Below are 21,620 nucleotides of genomic sequence, written 5' to 3'. Positions count from 1 at the left end.
TAATTTTCTTTTATGCAATGCTACTTAGACTTTTTTTAGGAGATTGGAATGTGGAATGGGTTAAAATCTAGTCATTCACTTTGCTCAATCCAGAGAGTGGGAAGTAGTCTGCTCTTTCACTCTTATCCCTGTTTCTTCTCTTGGGTGCTGATGCATGAAGGGGAGAGATGGAAAAGGAAAAGACTTTCTTAAGTGGCACCTTTGTTCCTTTTTTTCTGTTTCTGCTCCACTGCCTAATGATGACTAGTCTTCCTGCCTTCTGTGGGGACAGAAAGACAAATAATAGTTTTCTGATGTGACACATGTATAAAACATTTTTGGGGGATTTATTTTTGGAGTGTCACACCATTCATTTCTAGATTGTATTCTACTCTTTCTCAGTTTCTACCTCTCCATTATACTCACAGCCTCTGGTCCCTGGGGTCCCCATTGACTGGAGGCTAAAGTCCAGCTATTTTCACAGTCAAGACACTCTTTGCCATTGCAAATAGTGACTCCAGTTCTCTCTGCTCAAACTTCAAAGCCTTTTCTCCCTCTCCTCAAATAGGCAGAGGGACGTGGGCATGGGATAATAAGCAAGTCTAACATAAAAGCAGAGGTCCAACTGAGTGATGAGATACTAGTCTTCCCTTCCTGTTCATCTTTTGGACAAACTCTTGCTTGATTTGGACTCTTGGCAACAGCACTGTCCATTAAGTCAGTGAAACAGACTGATAATTGATGATTGACTCTCTCAAGATGGAGGCAGAGAGATGGCACTTCTGGGGTAAAGAGGAATGGAAGAAGGTAAAGATGTTTAAGGTATGGAGGGGTAGTTGGCTCTCATTTGTTTAAGGCTGTCTTCTGAATGTGAAATACTTGATTGATACCTTTTTGGTTTTAGTCTTCTGTTCTAATTGCCAATCTTTGGGCAATGGGAAAAGTCTCACCTGATATCCTGTTAGGTATATTGTAAGCAGTCTTACCTAGTAGTTCTGTTCTTCCTAGCTACAGTGAAGTAAGTCTCTCCCATTACAGCAGTTGGTGTGATTCTTTAAAACAAGTTATATCACTTCCTCAGTCAAAATACTGCAGCAGCTTTCCGTAACAGTTAAAAAAAAAAACAAAAAACCTCAAGTGCTGCATGATCTGACCACAGGTTAAATTTCTGATCACATGTTGTTCTCTCAGGGCTTTCTTTGCTCTTACTCTTCCATCGGTATGCAGTATTCTTCCCAGATAGTCAACGCACTTCATATAGTTCTTCATTCACGTAATGCTGCTTCCTTTGTGTTTTCTGAGTATTCTTAAAATAGTATATTTGTCACTCTGTTCCCATAACTTGTGTTATTTTTGGTTTATATGCTAATCATATTCACGTTATATATTTAATAGTTTATTTATTATGTCTCTTCTATTAACATATAATTTCCAGGAGGGCAGGTCATTGACTCCTTTGTTCAGTGCTTATCTAGTTCCTAAAATGGTACCTGACCTAAAGGAGACAATGGATTTTTGTTGTTGTTGTTGTTGTTAAGTGAACAAATGAATGAATAAGTGAATTCTAATTTTCAGACTCAAACTTCGGAAAATATCTGACTTATTACACGTTTTTATTCTTCCAGTGTTTTAAATAGTATATTTTTTATTTCTATTGTTCTTTTTATTTCTTTTTTAATTATTATTTCTAACTGCATATTCCTATCACCTCAGTTGAATAATTCACACCACTAGTTTACCTTCCATGTTGTTGTAAGAATGATTTTTATAAAATGCTTATCTAAATGCCACTCTCAGAGTGAAACATTCTGAAGTTCTTTAGTATACTTAGGCCTGTGCCTATTCACCTTCTCTTCACTGGCCCTTACATGTACTCTGTAGTCCAGTCACATCCTTTTCATTGCAGTACCCTGCATGCTAAACTAAGCTTCTCTCTTACTTCTGTGCCTTTACTTAAAACTTACTCCCTTTTTTTTTTACTGCTGTATATTTTTTTAATGGGTGAATACATAAAACATAACTCCTATCATGAGACGACCCTAGAAAAATTTCTTTACATTTAAAATAGTTGGGAACCAACTGTATAATTGCATTATATATTATTATTTTATATGTATTATCAAACTTAGTTCCTCACTGAGTATCTTTAATATATGGTATGAGATCACTTGTCATTTTTTTTTTGATGAGTATTTAAAAGTTACCACAATCTTGAGGAGCACCATACATACTATTTTGTAATGCTATTTGTAATACTGTGAATTCATTTTAAAGGTGAAGCTAATCTACATGCTATAAGTCAATAATTCTTTTTAAACAAAGTATATATATGAATGTTTATCTTTTACCTACAGAAAACTGAATTGAAAGTAGGGAAAGTGATTTATAAAAGAAAAAGTAGTATTTGTATTAACTTTTCAAAAAATGTGATCGCTTGCTAGATTCTTCAGATTTAGATTGTTTATATGCTATTGTATGAAGAAAGGAAAGACTGACAGAGGAAATGAAATTATTTTATGTTAAAATTGGAGCCAAATGTTTTCCGTGTCTGACTCTCTTCCAAGTAACTGCAGTGTCAGAGAAAAGAACCAGTCTGACTTTTTGAGAAATACAAACTTCAGGAGAATGTAGCAGAACTCAAAAACTTGTACTTAACATTTTTGTATCTAAAATAATGTAGAAATATATAGCTTGTCTGGTATTAATTTCTATTAAGAGACATGGCTAAGTAAAAATAATATTATGAAGTTATGTAGCAGTAAACAAAGATGAGATCCCATAAAGAACTTTTAGTAGTTTGAGATACCTCTTTTGAACAATTATTACTATTACTGATAATAATAGGCAGGAATTATACCATGTGCCTTGTATGTGTTATTTCATTGATTCATTGGAACATCCCTATACATGGCTATTCTTCATTCTACATGAGAAGAAACAGCTGTTCAGAGTTACGTATATAATTTACAAGAATTACTTCTGCTTGTTTAATTGGGTTTCTTGGATATCATTTATCAAAGTTCCTTAAACTTTGCATGAGAGATCACAAAACCTTTTGCAAACCTGAGAAAATCTTATAGTCCATTTACCCTCGAAAAATGTATCTGTGGATTCATATAATATGTTATTATTTTAGTATGCCATTTTGCAGAATTCCGTAAATCCCAGATGTGGACCCTAGGTTGGAAATCCCTGATCTCTGTCTTTTTTTAATGAAGAGGCTGGAAAACTCTGTACTTCTTTCTTCCTCTTACACCTCTTGTCACTTAAAGGAAATACTATATATTTAAACTATGCCTTGCTCTAGAAAAATTAAAGAAAGCTGAAAGGAAATTGTTGGCTATCTCTAATTCCATTTAGTATATGCCAAACTAAATAAATTCTGCTATTTTATTTAGCAAGTGAGATTCAGAAAAGTTTGACATATGGAACACTTTTTAATGGTCAGGTTTGTTGGACTTTATCACAGAGCACCCTCAATCTGTTTCAGAAAGAAAACTAAATGTGAATAATTTGAAATAATGTGAGCAGTTACCTCTTCAGAGTACTATAAACATAGTAACTATGCCTAGAGATAGGAGATTAGAAAGAATAGTACCTTCCAGCCTATTGATTAAATGATATTTATTAGAGAATAATTTTTGAATTTGATCTTCTGATTCCATCAAAGATAAATCATGTAGAAAGGCTGTTGTAGTAAAAGTAGAATGTGGTAATAATTTTCTGTATTAATGAAATCGAATTATCTTAAACTTGGTTGATGCATTGTTTGTATTGGCTAAGGGTGAAGACTGTGTTTAGATTCTAATTCAATTTTACTTCAGAGAAGGAAAGTTGTCCTTTTATAAACCATTACTAGTTGCTGAGGACTAGTTATTTCACAGTTTTTTTTTTACTATAAAGTAATTCTGAATTTCAGAATGTTATTTCTTATATTTCTTTTAAGATATTTTCATGTTGCTTATGCTTAAATTTCTATATCTCACCTATTTTGTTTTTTTCCCCCTTGAACTGTTATATGAAACAAAAGCATTAAATTAGCTGAACAGAGTAAAGAACCTTACTGTATATGTTTTCCTCGTTTTAGGTAAATTACTATAGGAATAATGTTATAAATCACTATAAAATGTTTAGTTTTATTTTTTAAAATATATGTTTTAACATTTGGTTCATAGTTATGTTGTGAACTGAATAACTGTATTTCTACCTTTCCTGCAATCATTCTTAACATTCAATTTTTAAATGAATGATAGCCCATCTATGCAGGCCTCTTGTGACTGAATGATGTATTCTGTCGTGCTATTGCACAGTTTTCAGACAGCCACTTTTGTTCTTATATATTTTCATTTTCTATACTACTTTTCATCCCTGTATATATGTACAGGAGTCACTTCACCCACCACCGAATTGCAGCCACTTCTGAGGTGGAACGCAGCAACTGTTTAACAGCGCACTTTCCCCTAGGTGCTGACAGCTGCAGAAGAAATTGTACATGGTCCTGTACAGAAGGTATTTCTCCACTGTGCCATCTGCAGAGTGAAACTGACTAGGAGTACTGCATAGACTGTAAGTTTCTTGTGTACCTGCCCTAGACTGGAAAACCCAATAAGAGAGAGTATAACAAATAACTGGGAAGCATCATTTAAAAATGTATTGTGGTCAAACTTAGTGCTGTTCTCCCTGGCTCTAAATTTTATTTGAAAGTCATCTAATTTGTGATTGGTACCAAATTAAATAACAGATGGATACACTCCTTGGAAATTAATTTATACTAAAAGCAAATGAAACTAAAATGCTTTTATAAATTTTTCACTTTTAATGAAACTTAAAAGAATCAAATTGTTTTAAAATGTTTTTAGATAACCAAACCAATATTTTAAGATTTCAGAGCCATGTTCTCAAAATAGCAAATCAATTTGTAATTCAACAGGAATGTCTTCATTAGCTTTGCTTTGCAGTGTTTTATGTCTTGGTTTTAATACTTTCTTTTGGTGAAAGTTTGGCAGCAAAGGCAGTTTATGATGAACCTCATTTTGATTATTTGGTTTAGAAATGTTGAGTTTGATTATTTTTTTAACAATTGGAAACAAAACATGGGAGAGAAGAAACAGTAAATATTTGAACTTTTTTATGTATTTTAGTCTCTCTCACCCATTTACTTAATTAGGTTTTCTTTTGTAAAAGCAGTTTTACAAGAATGCTATCTTTAGCACTAGCTTGGCATATTTATGCCCTATACAATAGAAAAATAACATTAGCAACAATTGTGTATATTGTTACACAATATGATGTGGATTGTTATATTTTATTATTTTAATTTTCTTTTTTAATCAATAGTTAGACTTACTGTTTATCCTTTGGGGGGGTGCATCTATAGACAATTCTATGTAAAGAAATTAGGGTTTCTTGGTCTTCACAGAGTCTTAGTCATATGAAATACAGTGTCATTTGGTTTAGGTAACTTTAAATTATGTGTCATAACTTAAATGATATTTGTGCACGTATCTATGTATGTAGATTCTCAGTGAAAGCAAGTAAAAGTTAACTTCTGGCTGCAGTTTGTTTACTTGTGAAAGGAAATGGGTAGAAGAAGACTCTTTAAGTGTTTTCTGTTTAACTTAGGAGTAGAATTCTATATATTTAGAATTATTCCTTACATTATGTAACTAAGATTTTGGTGCCAGTGACTTTGTTTTAGTTAGAATATTATTTATGTTAATTAAATTCTGAGTAATGATGTTTTAGAGTTAAGAGGAGGTTGGATTTTCTACCAAGGTTTTCAACTATCTCTAATTTTGTGGTGGAGATACCTCTACTATTTTGAGATACAATTTTTTGAGAATAAATGTAGTATAATACTTAATATCTTATTCATCATGAAAGTATGGAGTAAATAAGAATAAACTGGGCTTTATTTATGTTCAGAGTGGAAATTTACTTAAATATTACTAAAAAAACCTCATATTTTTAATGATTTTTTTCTCTTTATTGGCATAGATTTAATACATCATTTAATAAAAATATTAAAGAAGTAAATATCAGTATTTTAAAATATGATTTATGCATAATATAATGTACTTATGTATCTCTAGCCAAGAGGGTAATTTTATCAACATATGAAATATTTGAATTGCTAAAATTGGTTCTTTTACATTTTCTACAGTGTAATTGTAAGTATTACTTAATCCCATTCATTTTATTGACTGAAGTAATCATTATTTGACAGAATAGATTATATGTTTTATATATTATTTTAAGTTTTGGTGAAAGGGCACAAACTATACCCATTGTGTATGTTTGAGTATATATTTTTAAATTATACACATTATTTAATTGTTATATTTTAGACCTTCTATGGATAATGTAAATTTGATAACTTATTAGATTCAATTTTTAGCCATATGAATCTTATGCCCCTAGTGTATGGGATTTGGAACAGGAAATTAGATGGAAACTTTTTATTGAATATACTTCTGTATTATTTGAATTTAATGAAAATGTACGACTTGTATAATAAAAAATAAACTGCGTTTCATTTAAATTATATATTTGGAACATTTGTTTATTTAGAGATTATTTCCATTTCTTAAATTATCTCTAGTTGGTTGTTTTCCAAGGGCTTCCCTCTTATTTGAAAGGCCAGAAATGTTGTCAGGATTATTATTTAATTAGTATTCACTTAAAATTTTTGGCATTCAGAAATAAATAATACATTAAGAGTAAGTTGTGGAAACCTTTATTTTTTTAATCCTCCTCCATTATAATTTTCTATTTGAAACAGGAAAAGGAAGCAAGTGCAAAATAATATGAATTTTTGAATACTTAATTATATGTACTTAGACCTCTAGCAATAAGGTTCTGGCAATGTCTAGCTTTCAATTAGAGGCATTAAAAAGAGTTATTAGGACCAGCTGAAGAAATAGTGAAATTGGTGAGAAGATAAGATGGTATAAAGCAGTATATTTTTGAGTATAGATTTTTGTTTAATTTAGCTAATTTCTAAGAACATCTGTTTTTAAATGGAGTTTCAAAGCCATAATTTTAAATTCTCAGATATTTTCGGTTTAACAAAATACTCTTTTAAATTACAGACATATTTTTGTATCCATCCCCAAAAAATTTTTTAAAATTATTTTGCTTATAAGACTGATCTGAACAAAATCTTTTGTTGTACTAGAGAAATACCTTCAAATGTTTTACTGGGAATAATAGGGAGATGATTTTCCAGTGTAAGATTAGGTGGACAATTCTTTTTATCTTAAATGGTTAATATTTGAGTTACTTCATTTGATAAACCTTAGTATTTCATACATCATTTTTATGATCCAAAATTTAATTTATATTCATAGAATAATGTATGCAATTTAAATTTAAATGTTTTAGAATTAAATGTGAGAAGTTTTTTTCCCCTTAGTCTCAGGCAGATCAATGGAGATAAAATATGCATATTTGCTATTTCAGTATTTGCTATTCTTATTTTACATATCAAATATATCAAATAATTTCTGCTTATTTTTATGATCACAGTTATTTTTGAATATAAATTGAATTAGTTGAAAATTTTGAGTGTATAAATTTGCATAAAGAATTATTGATGCTGCAAATCTTATCCTTAATACTAAATTAACAAGCCTTTATTACTTTAAAAACTTCTTTTGACTCTGAAATTTCTATATGTCTTGTGGGTAAATGTGTGTGTGTATATATATGTGTATATTGTCTTTCTAATGTATTTTCTGAAGTGTAGTCTGGAAAGCTGACTGCTACTTTGTAGCTATTTAATCAAATGTAAATTGCTTCACAACTTTAAGGTTGTTTTTTAATCTGTTAACTGGAAATCATTTCACCTACCTCACAGGGTTGTTGTGAGGGGAAAAAACAATAAAACATGTGAAAGAGTGCTTACATAGTGGATGTGCAATATATGAAATACGAGTGTTACCAAACCTTCAGTGGCTCCCATTGTCCTCAGGATAAAATCCAAATTCCCTATGATGGTGTGTGATTTGGCTCCTCCTTTGCCTCCTCATTTCTTTTCTTGTAAACTGCATGAATTGATTTACTGATACTGAAGTCTTTGTGCTTCCCAGGGTATATTATGCTTTCTTTGGGCTTTTGTCTCACTACATTTTTTGAACCACTCACATTCCCCTTTATCCCTAGACTACTGTCTTCTCTATAACTCAGTGTCATCCCTCAAGCCTCACTTTAGATTAATCCTTCACTAAGATGTCTCCTCTCACTTCTTCTTCCTTTATATATTTTGTTAGATGATCCTTCTATATGATCCTGTAGGCTGTGCTTATTCCTCTTCTAGCAATTATTGCATGTAATGTAACTGCCTTTGTACCTGTCTGTTTCCTCTACTAGATGTAAACTCATAGAGGGTAGAGTCTGTCTTAACATTTTTTGCCCAGTACTTAGCAGAATTTCAGTAATTCAGGAAATGAATGAATACTTTATAAATAGATGTAAGTTCCCCCTAAACAAATTCACAACATATGTAATTATATGATTCTTACTCCTTTGAGAAAGCAACTTTGATTATTCTATGTTTATAAAATAGTTTACAGGCCCCACAATAATCATATCAAAATTATGGCCATATAATTGGTCTACTTTGCCCACCATTTCTCATTATAATGGGTTTATTAAAAGAGATGGATTCAATCAAGGTGCAAGTAGAAAGTTATTTTATTATTTTTTGTCACTGTATGTACAGTCCATTATGAATATTCTTTTTCCTATGCCTTGATAATGCTGTTCAAGTGTTTTTATCTCTTCTCTGTTCTTCCTCTTGCTCTTCTACTTGCTCTTGTTCTTCTCAGTCTTCTCTCTTTTTCTTTCTTTCTCTTTCATTCCTTTCCTCTCTCTGGCATTTTAAAATATATTTAATTTTCAGGTAATAAAAAACAGTCTAATTAAAATCCCAAACTCTAACCCAATATAAAATTTTTTCTCTGTATCAACCTTGCTCAAAGCAGGTTTAAAAACCTGACTGGGGAATGGAATAGGATGGCCAACTAGTAGGCTTTTTCATTAATTTTTTTTTTATCCTCCTCAACTGTGCTACTTCTGCTTCTTCCAAAGTTGGGATTAGGATAAGGAAGAACTAATTTTTAGTAAAGGTATGTTGGAAATCTAAATGGATTTTCCCTTTCTTTTATGGCCTCATCAAAGACTATCAGTATTTGGAGATAACCCAGCTGTAATTCCTGGATGTGTGGATGATACTTTGTCTGGTTTTGACTACCCTCCTTAGTCTCTGCTTTCTTGACTGCCTCCAGCCTCTTTCTTCTGGAGTTATCTTATTCCTTTTATGGTTCTTTATGTAAGTTTCTTTAAAAATGTTTCAGTGCTAATTCCTTTCCCTGGGATCCTTATCTGTCTCATGGGAAAATATATTTCTTTACTCTAACTAACTATGGAAGTGCTGGTAATTTCTAAGGTAATAGCCCAGACTGACGGCATCTTGCCCTCTTGCCTTCAGATTTTTTTTTTAGGCCTAAGTCCAGTTCTGTCCCTAATTAAGTATCAGTCCTATATTCCAGTGCATAGGGTAAACTCTGAGTGAATCACTCTTCCTCAAACAATCTTTAAGCTCCCTTCTCCCCATATATGCTTATGTTTTTGATGTGAATGGTGGAGTAAAGACTGCCAGAGGAGTTTTGGCTTTGATCTTTCCAAGTGTTGCACAAATATCTGTCAACCTCACTTATAATACTTGGAACCAATTGTTCTTATCTTTGGGTTTTTAGCTGAAACCTAGACAACAGGAAAATTCTCATTTTAATATCCTATGACACCACCATTCATCTGCATTGAGGCTATAATGGGCAGCTTGTTTTTCTATGAATGTCCATTCATTTCTATAATTCCATGCTTTGTTTTATGTTACTCTGTCATTTTGGAATGTCTTTTCCTTCTGTGGAATCCTGCTCAGTTTCAATGCTCAAGTTAGGTAAAGTCTTCATTGGTCCTGTCAGAGTAAATATTTCTCTCTATGCTGTGTTCTCATTAACACTTGGAAGTGTTATTACATTAGCATAAGTCTGTCTCTCTGACCACATCGTGAACATTTTTGAGATAGCTACTGACTTATTTATTGATGAATCTCTCATTGCTTAGTCTTTGTTATGTATGTAGTACATTATTTGCTGCATTAATGAATCCCTTCTGAACACTGAAAGTGAAGTTCCTAAAATTTTTGTTGAGTTATTAATACTTATGATCTTGTTATTTATTTCTTCTAAAAAATATTTGAGGGTATAAGAATTAGTTTTTAAGCCTGTGATGATTATTATTATTTTTAACCCAATGATATTTATCCCTTCTTAGGCAAGTTTAAGTTTTAATTTTATTTTGGGCTCAACTGATTTTCTCCCATTTTTCTTTGCATTTCTTTTTTTTAAATTTTTTAAAATTTCAGTTGATGGTGTTAACTATGATAAATAAGGATAACCAGGTATTCCAAGCAGCTTGAAGTAGCAAGTATATATAAATCAATCAATCAATAAAATGTCACATTTTTTCCATTATAAATTTTTTCTGTTTAAAATTCTTTTTAGGTTTTAGATTGTATCACTCAGTATGGTCAGAAATGGTGAAAAGGGAAGCTATTGATCATAAAGAGGATTGGTTATGAAAGAATAGTATTCCTGTAATGGAAATTTAAATTGTAGTTATATTTGTTGGAAGTAAAGTGCTGATTCAATCAGACTTTATTCTGTTTTTATTTTGAGTGATTATTATAAATAAGTTGCCACAATTTGGAATGCAGCACCAGATTTCTGCCATTCCTCAATAGGATAATTTAATATATTCTTTATTACTGAAATTTGCATAAAAGTAGGATTCTTTAATATACATGATCAGGGAAATATATTAAAATTAGACAACCAAGAAATCAAATGGCATTTTAAGCAGGGATAATTGAAAAATTCTTCTGTGTTTAAAACTTTTTTTTTCTGGAAAGTTCCAAATGAGTATAGATAGTATACTAACAATGTAAGAGAGAAAAATATATCTTAAAATCACATTGTTAAAGTTTGAAAGACTATAAATCCATTTACCAAAAATGCCCAATGATCTTTTTTGTTCCTTATTTCCATATTGTTGGAAATATAAAGTTTTTGAAACATGTATTTTACATTATTTACCAATTCACCAATATGACTCGTGATATTTTAATATTTAATTTTGATAATTTTATCTGTTAACACTTACTGGCTTAGGAATCTTGGTGAATGGACATTTTGACCTTTATATTAGGTGAAATGGTAAGTGTGGCAGATCTCAGAATCAGCTGAATAAGATGCCAGGAATTATAGTATATATGATTACTTGTGTGCAGTCATATTTCTTATACCCATAAACTTTTGTATTAATATTTTCATAAGAAGAAACAAATTATAGTATATTGCCTAGTGATTCTCAGTTTTAGGTTTCAAAAAACACTGTTTATTCTTGAGATTATGCTCCCTCCCAACTACTACAATAATTCAAACATTCTGTTTGCTTTACAACATTAGTAAAATCAGTTATTTTCATATTTTCCACTTAGTTTAAGGTGAATATTGCTTTAGGATGGAAGTTTGAGATGAGGAAGAACAAAATTCTGTTTTTCTGTTTTTGTGACTGTACTTGGGGAAACTAAAATGCAATAGAGTTTTTGGAATGTGTTTAGATATGTATCAAATAGGAAAAATAATTCTTAGAAATAAAATTTTTTTTTAAATATACCTCTTGAAATGTATTTTTCTTAATAGATATTTGTTATGTTATTTCTTTCCTTTTAAGTAGCTCTTTCTGTTTTTGAATTGTGGTACTGTATACAGGATCTTAATTTAGAAACCCTCTTTTAGTGGGTCAAATAAAATGATAAAAATTAAATTAGTAGTGAACTCTAAAATTCTTCAAACACCTGGTTCTTTATTTTATACTTAATCCTAGATAGCATTCCCATACAAAATACCTTACGCATGTTACATGGAAAAGTACAAATAATAAGGATTTGGCCATCAATTGATACTTTTTTTTGTGCTTCTCTCTGAAACTCTAACTCTACATTTTTTTTTTGCACTGTACTGCAAGGTATGACAAATTCAGCATGTCTGAAACTAAACCAAAATCACTATTTGCCCAATCTCATTTTGCCTCCTAGCCCCAATCAGTTATTCTTGCTAATGGCTTCATCATGTACTTTGTGACACATGGTGAAAATAAAATGACTCATTTCTTTCCTTTGACTTAAATATCATCCTATTTATTTCTGGACCCTAATTATTTTGCCTTTAAGATTTGTCACTTTATTCTATCTCCATTGATAAAACTCTGGTTCATTACTTAAGTGATAAATTCTCAAAATTAGATTTGTGTATTAGTTTCATCTTTCTGTTACAATGTATTTTCCTTGAGGGTAGAAACCAACCACATGTTATTCACCTTTGTGCTTTCCATGGATGGTACCCTCATAAATCATTTTTAAGTTCACTCAATGGATTGTGAAGTAGTTGATTTCTGGTATATAAGGCTTAAAAATATTGAATGGATTTCTGAACGTCAAATCAGTGTCATAATTTAAAATTAATCACATTATTCCAACTTGGTGATACTCTTACTAGTGTTAATACCACCAAGAAAGTGCCTTAAATGAATTCTCAGTACTAATCTATTAAGAACATTTGGCTTGGTACATTTGAAAACAAATTTTACCAAAAATCTGCTAGTACATTCTGGTTTGTAGGCTCTTGCTACAACTTAGAAAGTGAGTTCAATCTTTTCTCTTTATTCTCTCTCTCTCTTTTTTTTTTTCCTAGTGTGAGATAGAGTCTTACTCTGTTGTCCAGGCTAGAGTGCAGTGTTGTCATCATAGCTCACTGCAACCTCAAACTCATGGGCTCAAGCGATCCTTCTGCCTCAGCCTCCCGAGTAGCTGGGACTACAGAGACATGTGCCACCACACCTGGCTAATATTTTTATGTTCCTATTTTTAAAATAAGGCAACATGCCATTTTGAGAAAATAATTTTGGTGGAAGGTGTCTAATTGGTTGTCTCCTTTTTTTATATTAATCACTCTCTAGCTTAAAAGTGACTAAAATACTCATTAAAGTACTGATGAGAGACAAACTTTTTTTGAGATGTTACAAAAAACTTAAACCCAGTTACCAGTCCTATTGTGGATCTGATTTATCCCAGTGAGAGGATACAATGGCCTCCTAATTCGAAGAGTAATTCTGCTGCCCACTACTTTAGTACTTCCTGTGCAAGAACTCTGTATATAGCTTATTTTTCTCCTTTGCCTCTTCTGATATATTCTTTGAAGGTAATCACTGGTTTCTGAAAATTTTCACTATGAAGGTTCTATCATTCAGATCAGATTCAATATGAATATTTGCTTATGCTTGGTATTAATATGTTTAGTAAAATTGCTTGAATGAATGTTACTGTTATATAGAATAAGATAACATTTTAAATACATTCTCTTAAAATATTCTTTTCAGTCTATGATTTTGAATGTTTTAATTAACTTAATCCTATTTTCTTCCTGTTCCCCTCCCTCCCTCTTTCTCTCTCTTTCTCTCTCTCTCTTTCTCTCTCTTTCTTTCTTTCTTTCTATGTGTGTTTATAACTTTACCTATATCTGCCTATCATCTGTCTATAAACACACAATTATTTCTTTGGAAAATATAATTTTCAAGTCAGTTTAATTTTATTTTGGCTTAAAAACAAAATCTGAAGCCTGTCTATATTTTGTTACCTATTTTTCAGATTTGTCTATTTATATTAATGTTCGTGTATGTTACTTTCATATTATATGATATATGTTCACAGTTTTTGTGGCATTTAGTAAACTTAATTTAATTTACATTGTGCTATTTGTATAATATTCTATTCTTATCCATCATTCATTCATTCATTCACTGTTTATTTAGTAATAATAAATTACTAAATAATTATTTAGTATTGGCATTGTCCTGTATGATGGAGATATAGAAACTCTATACCCTCATGAAGCTTATATTCTTGTAAGGGAAGAGGGAGAAATAACATATAACATGTAAATAGGTAATTTTAGATAGGCATAAACACTGTGTAAGAAATAAGGGCATGGTACAAAATGTGTTAGGGAGAGATATATTTTAGCTAGGATAGTAAGAGGAAACATCTTCAAAGAAGGGACATTAGAGTTGAGCTCTAAAAGATTAGGGGAAGAAAATCACATTCTATGTATCCTGAATAGTAAAGGCAGAGGTCCTTGGATGAGAATGAGTTTGGCATGCTCAAAGAAAAGAAATAAATGCTGTGTGGGTTTAGTATCCTTAGGGAGAGAGGGTGTGGCAGGAGATGAGGCCTTTGAGATAAAGCAGGGGCCAGATCAAGTGGGCCATAGTAAGTAGTTAGAATTTGATTATAGTTACAATGTGAAAACATTGGGTGGTTGAATATTATGAACTGGTTAGCACCGAGGAAATCCCTCTACCTGCTGTCTGGAATATGAACAAGGGAAAGGAATGAGGGGCAAGAGTGGTAATTATTAGGGAGTTACTACAATAGTCCCAGTGAGAAATTATAGTATCTTGGTGTAGGTCTTCTAAAGTAGAAATGATGAGAGGTAGGATGTTTTGAAGGAGCACTGTTAGAATTGGTGAATGGATTAGAAATGGAGTAATCAATAGTATCAAACAATTAAACATTAAACATTCTTTGAAATTATAATTTAATTGACATATGCTTTTCCATGGTAAACTGTACTATAATTTACCTCTATTTTTGATTATTTAGGTTTTTCTTCATTTTTACTAAAATAAATGACATTAATATTTTGTCATTTTCTCACCTCACTGCCATTGAATATCATAATGATATGTGATGGCTTGCCAATTTGAAAAGTAGGGAATTGTATCTTGCTATTTTATTTGACTTATCTTTGATTATTAGCTAGATTCAAATTTTAATGTGTTTATTGCCAATTATATTTTTAAAATTGTGGATTATTTTTGGTCTTGATTATTTTGGGATATTGATATTTGCCTTATTGATTGGAAAAGCCATTTAATTTCCTAAGATGATCTAAAAGTTCTAACATGATTTGGCCTTGAGGCTTCCTGATTCCATCTTATGTCAGTCTCCCCCTTCCCTTTATGCTCTAGACAATCTGGCCACTTCTCAAACAAGCAAACTTTGTCTTGCTTTATGGTCTTTGTGCTTGTTATTTTTATTCTCTATTTCTGGATCTCTCTTCCTCCAAATTTTCATTCACAACTGTAAGAGAAGTCCCATCATTCATGGTCCAGCTCAAATGTCACCTTTTTAGAGGAACTATTCAGCCCTTTTGCTTTCTATCACATTACTGTCTGTGTTTATTTTCTCTCTTTGCCCCTCACCCCCTAGTTTTTTTTTTCATAGTCTCCCAGTACTTACCACTGTCTGAAGTTATTACTTATTGCATGGCCTTTCCATTGAGTATGAAAGAACCATGAGGGTAGGTTCTATTCTGATTTGTTTACTGCTATATGATAGGGGCTAGAATATTGTTGGGCACCTGGTGGGTAATTAATATGTATTGTGGAGTGGATGATATAAGGATATTAATTATTTGCCTCTTATACTTGTGTTTTCCCCTTTTTTCCAATTGTCTTTCATTTTTCATTTGGCATTTTTTATTTGTAGAATTTTACATTTTCATAGAGTCAAGTCAATGAAACTTTTTTAATATGGATTTTTCATTACTTTTAAAAGAAAAAAATACTTTCCCTTTTGAGATCTTCCATTTACCAGTACTCTGTAAAGTGTCTCTGAATATAAAATTACCATTTATTTTCATGAATTAGGGAAAATATTTGGAGATAAAAATAGCTCTTGTAAATGTATTTTTATGTTTTTTCTAGTCTTTTTGCATATTTATTTATAAAATAGAGCATATGGTATATAGAGAGCTTTTGATCTTTTTTTCACTTAATATTTTACCAAATGCATATTTAGATAATATATATTCTTTATTCTTCACAAGCATGATTTTTTTAAATTTCTGAAGATTATCTCATCTTAGGCATTTGTTATGTTTATCAATCTCTTATTGTATACTTGTTTCATTCTTTTTGGTTAACATAAATAACACAGTGTATATTACTGTGTTTAAGTTATTGTATTCATTATAATAGTTCCATTATGATAAATTCCTAAATATAAAATCATGGATTTACTGAGTCATAGAAGTATGTACAGTATTTTAAGACATTTGAATATTCATTGCCAAATTATGTTTCAGAATATTTAAATTGTTTTATACTCCTAGTACTAGGGTATGTGTGTATTTCTTATCATATATTCCAATTCCTGATACCATGTGCTTTTAAAAACTTGGCCCATTCCTCCCCTTGTGTATCATCTCCTCCCCAAAATTTTATATTAAACTATTAGGGTGTTTTTCACATATAAAATTTAAAATTTTTTATATAGTAAAATATATTATCTTTTCTCTGTTTTTTTTTCTCTTTGTGTCTGTGCTTAAAATAACTCTCTCATCACTCTGAGGTTATGAATATGCTCATTTAAGGTTTGATCTAAACTTTTATGTTGTATCTCCCTAATTTGCATAGAATTTAAGATTCGGGGGAGTAGATGTTCTCACTTTATTTTTTCCAAATACTAATGTAGTTATGCCAGCCATATCATTTTTGAGTAATCTCATGCTAAATTTTTTATGCTAAATTTTTATGTATGGCAAGGTTTTGCAGGTAGAGTTATTTATTGTCGTCTATTGTTATATTAATCTTTATTTCACTATTACTTTGTAGTCTTTCTTCATTGTGAGGAATCTACTAGGGTAGAAATTCCCTGACTTTATTATTCTTTATTTTAAAAACTATTCTGGTATATTATTACATTTCTTTTTCCATATGAACTTAGAACCATTTTACTTCCTTATTCTTCCTAAATAAACAATTTCTGTATTTGATTTTAGTGAAATTACATCAAAGCTATTAACTGTTTGTACAAGATATCCTTGTAATAACCAGAATTTCATATAGAAACTGAGATTTTTTAAAAAATAATTTCTGTCTCAGTAAAGCTTTTTTTATACAAATGTGTGAACATTTCATTTAAGGCAAATACTAGTTGCTTATTTCACTTAATATCATTTCTAGTTGCTCTTTTAAATCTTCATGTACATATTATTACATGAAGTAATAATACATGATTATTATACTTCTATAATGTGTTAGTTTCCTGTGATCACTATAATAATTACCATAAATTTTGCATCTTAAAACATTACAAGTTTGTTTCCTTACAGTTCTGGAAGCCAAAAGTTCAATATCAGTTTCACTGGCCTAAAGTCAAGGTGTTAACACAGTCAACAGGGCTGGTTCCTTTCGCAGGCTCCAGGGGAGAATCCCTTTCCTTGCCTTTTCTAGTTTCTAGAGGCTACTTGCTTTCCTTGGCCCTCAACCCTGTTCTTGAATCACTCTACTTGGCTTTTATCATCACATTTTCTACTTCCTCTGACCTTCTTGCCTCCCTCTTATAAGGACCCTTGTGATTATATTTAGGTCCACTCACATGATCCAAGATAATCTCCCCGAACTGAAGATCTTTAATTTAATCACTTCTGTAAGTCCCCTTTGCCATGTAAGGTAACATTCACAGGTTCCAGGGATTAGAGTGTGAGTATCATATGAGGGGCTTTTATTCAATCTACTACATATAGGAAAATTATAAATTTTATACTATTTTACTTTGGTTGATTTTATTGAACTTTTATATTAAGTATGGTTGCTTTAGTTCATTTTTTACTCAATTATAAAATCTATATGTAATCATAATTTTTCTCCATTTTACAGTAGTAACTTTTTTAAATTTCAAATTATTATGGGGTACAAATAATTTTGGTTAACATGGATCACTTTTATAATGCTTGAGTGGTGGTTATAAGAGTGCCTGTTACCCAGATATTGTTCATTGTATCCGTTAGGTAGGTTTTTGCCTGTCCCTTCCTTCCCCCTACTCCCTGGTTTATTTCCATTGAGTTTTACTTTCCTCTATGCACATGTGTGCTCATCGTTTAGTTCCAATTTAATAGTGAGTGCATGCAGTATTGTTTTTCCACTTTTTAGATACTCCACTTAGGATGATGGTCTGCAGTTCCATCCAAATTGTTGAAAAAGGCATTAAGTCATCCTTCTTTATGACTGAGTAGTATTCCATGGTGTGTGTATGTGTGTGTGTGTGTGTGTGTGTGTGTGTATATATATATGTACCACAACAGAGCAAATAGACAACCTACAGAATGGGAGAAAATATTCACAAGCTATACATCTGATAAAGGACTAGTAACCAGAATCTACAAAGGACTCAAGCAAATCAGCAAGAAAAAAATCAAACAATCCCCATTAAAAAGTGGGCAAAAGACATGAACAGAAACTTTTTAAATGAAGATAGACAAATGGCCAATAAATATATGAAAAAATGCATACCATCACTAATCATCAGGGAAATGCAAATTGAAACTACGGTAGTAACTTTTTACTTGCTTCTGTTTCATATTTCTTCTTTCAATTTTTAATGTGAATGCCCCAAATGTTTTCCTTTTATTTATCATATTCACTGTTTTTTAAAGATAGTATTTTTTCCTAATCATAGAGAAGTAATTGGTTCATTATTCATTAATAGCCCCCCTTGACATATTTTGTGTTGTATTCATGCACTTCCAAGTATTATCCCATACTTACACTTCTGTATTAAGTTGTATTTGACTATAGCATATCGGTTTTTCAATATGCTGGATTTAATTTGCCAATATTTATTTATGATTTTTTAATGTTTGTATTCATAAATTCATTTGTGTGTGATTTTGTGTCGACTTTTCCATTTTGAATATTAGAGTTTGACTAGCTAGTTATTAAGCTAGCTATTAAGGACATTCTATTTTTCCTCTATAAACTAGTTTATATTCAGTATAGAATAGATTTTATAGCAAGAAAATTATCTCTGCATTTATAGTTTGAAATATCACATTAAAAAATCTAAGCTCAGAGCATATTTGAATATAATTAACAGGCATTTTAATTTTTTTGTTATTTAATTTCTGTTTGAATCAATTTTGATAATTTGTATTGTTCCCAGAGAATTGTCCTTTCTATCAAGATTTTAAAGGAACATTTTTTGCATGCCTGCTATGTGGTAAGCATTGTGCTAGGTGCCATGCATCAAGGATAAAGAATATGGGATTCTTTATTCAATATTAATATTAATATTAACATTGGGAAACACTGTGAGAGGAAAGTTAATTTTCCTTGGGGGCAGACAGAAGAAACAGAAAGAAAAAATTAACACTTAAACAGAACTTCTCAGAAGGGTTTCATCATGAATACAGGCAGCAGGTACCAAGCCATAAAAATGGTTGAATACCTGAATAATTGAGACAATTGCAAGCAGATCATTATGGTTAGAGTTTAGGTCTTGTCTGGGAAGGAGTAAGGAATAGGGATTAGAAGCTGGATTATGGATTCTTCTTGAATTTGTACCTTTTCCTATAGGCATTAATAGTCGGCTAATAATGTTCATTCTGGGCTTATCATCAATAGATTCACATTTTTAAAAGATTAGTCTAATGGCAACAGGAAGGACTCTACTGAAGGGATTGGAAGCAATAAATACTAAAAGCAAGTTAATCATTACATTACCACAAAAGAAATTTAAGTACCTCCTGAACAAGGGCTGCAAGTAGGGATAGAAATGGAGGAAAGAATAGATATTAAAGAAAATGCTAAAGAAATAAAATCACCAAAGACATGTTCATTGATTGGATGTAATAGATGAGGGAGAAGTCAAGACAGTTTCCAGCTTCCAATTGGCTTCAATTTGGGGTTGAAGCAAACATTTTCCTTGTCTTTATTTCAGACATGATAGCTCTGATTTCATTTGAAAGGTTTATTATATTCTAGATAGGCTAACTGGCATTAACATGAAAATTTGAATAAAAGAACCAATGTCAGGATCGCAGACATGTTGTTAGAAACCCAAGTTACGTATTGTATGATGTTACAGACAATCTATCTGGTAGTTAACCAGGAGAGAAGAAATAGACATTCTAATAAAATTTCTGAACCATATAGCATGAAGAGTGATCTAAAAAGTCATATTTTATTTAGTAATACTTTTTACTACATCTTTATCTAAAAAGTGAAATAAAGAATTTTGTAAGGTTTAGACATGATGTTTGAAATTTGTTTGACATAGTTTCTTAACAAATGTGTGCCAGGCATCCATAAGGTATGGATGGATGCCAAAATAAAATGACCTCTGCCCTCAATTGGTATGAAAGTCTTGTGAGACTTATCTTGTAAAGATGGTTTCAAAGCATCTGCCCATTAACTTACATACATTTGTAATATAGGGCCGTATAACTACCACCACAGTCAAGCTATGGTACGTTTCCATTATGCCAAAAACTTCTGTGGCCCCTGCCAGACCATCCTCCCCTTTCACTCCAACAGTAGTCCTTTCACCTCCTCCTGACACAGGCAATCCCTGATCTTTTCTGTCACTTTGGATTTGATTTAACTTTTCTAGAGTTTCATTTAAATGGAAGCATACATTATGTGGCCTTGTGTCTAGTTTCTTTTGCTCTGCATAATGTTCTTGAGATTTATCCCTGACTTTGCATGTGTAATTTATTCCTTTTTATTGTTGAGAAGTATTTACATAGTTCTTCATCCTTTCACCTATTAATGGACATTTAAGTGGTTTTCAGTTTTTGACTATGGGGAAAAAATTGCTATGAACATTTGAGTATAAGTCTTTGTACAGAGTTATGCTTTATTTCTCTTGGGTAAATAGGAGTAGAAAACATTCAACTTTATGAAAAAACACCAGACTGTTTAAGGGATTGTGCCATTTTACATCCCTACCACCAGTTCTTGAGCATTCCAGTTGGTCCACATCTTCATAACTATTGTACTTTGTGGTGTTAGTCTTTTTACAATTTTAGCCATTGAAATTTGTGTGTAATTGAGCCTCATTGTGGTTTGAATTTTTATTTTCTTAATGAGTTTTCATGTGCTTATAGGCCATTGCTTTATTTTCTTTTGTCAACTAATCTTTTGCCCATTTTTATTGGGTTGTTTGTTTTCTTATCAATTACAAGAGTTCTGTGGATCTGATAGGAGGAGTTAATATTGCATATAGCATAAAATCACATTTGATAAATAGGTATGTTTAATTAAGAGATGTCTGAAATTATCTTCACCTATTTAATGCACTCTGAATATAGAGGAAGGAGTGGACTGATTTTTTTTCCTCCTCAATTTAAAGATAGGTTTGGTTTATGTATGTAATACTATTCTAGCTTGTATACTCATCTGACATGAAAAGATGCTTTGTAAAATAATAAATTTCCTGTTAGTAGTGGATTTAGGTAGAGATTGCTAACGTTCTGTCTGGAATGAATTTATACATATTAATGCCTTGTCACAGTACTTGTCACATACAAAATATTCAGTAAATGTTAGTTTGATTGTTATTGTTATTATTAATGTTGTCATTATTATTGTAATTATTTAGGATTCTTGCCTTGGGAAAGTTTAGAAAGGATAATATTTAGATGAAATAGGTTTGGATTCTGTCATTTATTTAC

At 31.3% G+C, this 21,620-nt stretch overlaps 1 protein-coding gene across 6 annotated transcripts in view; it reads left to right on the top strand.

Moving 5' to 3' along the window:
• Positions 1-21,620, top strand: part of NOVA1 (NOVA alternative splicing regulator 1) — a 146,133-nt gene that overhangs the window by 43,140 nt on the left and 81,373 nt on the right. The window lies entirely within an intron of this gene.

This window comes from Eulemur rufifrons, chromosome 2 (assembly GCF_041146395.1).
Source record: "Eulemur rufifrons isolate Redbay chromosome 2, OSU_ERuf_1, whole genome shotgun sequence".
NCBI lineage: Eukaryota > Metazoa > Chordata > Mammalia > Primates > Lemuridae > Eulemur > Eulemur rufifrons.
Note: the sequence above shows the minus strand (reverse complement) of the source record. Positions and strands in the feature narration are given on the sequence as shown.